The following is a 2433-nucleotide window of genomic DNA, read 5'->3' on the forward strand; positions in this document are numbered from 1 at the left end:
TGTAGGTGCACTTTTAGTACCCCTATTTCAAAACTTCAAATATTTGGTTGTCCTGGTCGGTTTTCTCATAAGTTGCCTAAACTTTCTTTAAACATGATGTTGTAAAAGATGAAGACTATATCCTTGAGACATTGATGTAAAAGTTTTATGCCTCAGATTCAGAAGATCAAATGTCAGAGTTCAAATCTAGATCTATATCTATAGATTCAAGCATGCAAAAACAAGATTTGGTATTGCAGAATCAGAATTGGAATGCATATCTGGAATTGGAATTAGAAGATTAGATAGATTCACAAGAAGATGAGAGAAACAATGGTATGTGTAGCTATATCATGTGATCTAAAAGAGCTTATGAAAAATTTTATGCCAGAGGTGATTGGAAAAGAAATTGAGAAGGCTACTTCGTCCATTTACCCTTTGCAAAATGTATTCATTAGAAAAGTCAAAATCTTGAAAGCTCCAAAATTTGACCTTGGAAAGCTTATGGAGATACATGGAGATTATTTGGGGGAGATTGGTGTCAATAGAGGGAAATGTTCTATCGCCTCTTTCTCTAGTAGACCTTGTGTCATATCCAGCCAATCCAGTGCCACCTACAGTTAGAATGTTTGAGGGCAATGTCAATGACATCAATCAAAGAATTTTGGTGATAATAATAGTATTGGCTGCCATATTTTTCATATCTAGATGTCTCCATCTGCTGATCAAATTTCTTGTGAAAACATGGAGGAGAGGAGACCCAGGCTTGAGTCATGCCAATGTGACAATCCTACAAGGATAGTTGCAATAGCTATTTCATCTTCATGATTCTAGTGTCGAGCAGGCCTTCATCGATACACTACCTTTGTTCCTATACAAGGTTGTGATAGAAGTAAAGGATTACGAATTATTTTATGTACATTTCCCTGCGTAGAACATCCCCAGTGAAAATAAATTAAAAATAGTTTCCAAGACAGTAATGGTAATGCTCGATATCCTTCTAAGAAAGGAAAAATGGCAGAGTAAATTGTTAAAAGTGGATGTATTCAAGCTCGGTGACTTCAGGTCTATCAGTTGGAAATTGGAGGAGCACAAGTTTAATCATAAAGATAATATGACCATCTTTCATCAATTATTTTATAGAGTACTTGCAGCTAGTTATGTTCTACCTTTGTGATCAAGATATTAAGTGCACCAGTAAGGGATATAAATGCACCAGATGATGCAACTCGGATTGACAAGTAGATCAGGATTGTTAAGTTTGTAGGAATATCTGTATGGTTACTTCAATATTCTCAAGTGTTTGGAATAAACTCAGATCCTAAAGCTAATGCTGCAAAGGGAGGTCACTTCTTTGAAATGTTAACATCCTCAAAATTCAATGGGGAAACAACACACTTTCAGAACTTGGTCTTCTAGTAACGAAACCGTATCAAATGGTCAAGTTCATTAAAGATCAACCTATTCTCCAAGCATTCAAATTGATGAGTGAAAAGTGTGTAGGAGGGCTTCCAATTCTTGAGAAAGAAGGAAAGAAAGTTGTGGGGAACATAAGTTTAAGGGACATCTAGTTTTTGCTGATGGTCCCTGAGATATATAAAGAATTTAGATCGATTACAGCAAAGGCCTTCTATACGGCAGTTAGATCTCACCTTTGGTTAAAGCAAGAGGCATCATCTCCCTTGGAACACGTGATCACATGTGAAAAGACTAAGACTATTGAAAATGTCATATTGAAGTTGGATAATGCAAAGATTCAAAGGATCTATGTTGTTGATAGTCATAGCAATTTAGAGGGTGTTGTAACTCTGCGGGATATTATATCAACATTTGTTCAGGAACCTCCTGGATACTTCAAAGATTTCTTCTATCAGCTGGTGACATTACCTAGGAATAGCACTGTGTGAAGATGTCTTTGTATATAATATTGTAGATCTGGTAAAGACGGAATATCATACCCGAGACAGACCATGGTCACAGACTGCCCATGTTTGTAGTTATAGGATTCTTGAATTTATTAAAAACTTTAAACGAGAACCATATGATCTGTTGGTTGTATCTTTCAGACCTTACCATGACAAAAATGAGATCACATTATCTGGCATTGATCAGCTCAAGGTGGAAATAGTCATAAAATTTTGGGTAGGCTCCGAAAAATGTAGCAACCTTGATAAAAGAAATCAAGAAGCTAGATGATAAAACTAGCGAGTATTACGAAGGGAAAATTGATTACGATGAAGAAACATTATGTTAGCAATGGATGCATGCTTCATTGTTGAATTCCTCAGATCCTAGATTAAAAGTAACAAGTACATGAGCCTCATCTTTGGGAATTATGAGCAGCAAAATATGGTGTATCGCAATATAGAATATGACATTGTGAAAGCTGGAAAATCAGACTTCTTTCTTTATTCTGTAAATTGCACTCTTTGTGGTGTTTGGGAAAGATATGTC

At 35.9% G+C, this 2433-nt stretch overlaps 1 pseudogene; it reads left to right on the forward strand.

Moving 5' to 3' along the window:
• Positions 1–1361: 1361 nt before the first annotated feature.
• On the forward strand, positions 1362–1886 carry LOC149537638 (SNF1-related protein kinase regulatory subunit gamma-1 pseudogene; annotated as a pseudogene).
• The last annotated feature ends 547 nt before the right edge of the window (positions 1887–2433 follow it).

The sequence above is a fragment of the Cupressus sempervirens genome, chromosome 9 (genome assembly GCF_028749045.1).
Source record: "Cupressus sempervirens isolate cs-2001-9-10 chromosome 9, ASM2874904v1, whole genome shotgun sequence".
NCBI classification, from domain to species: Eukaryota; Viridiplantae; Streptophyta; class Pinopsida; order Cupressales; family Cupressaceae; genus Cupressus; species Cupressus sempervirens.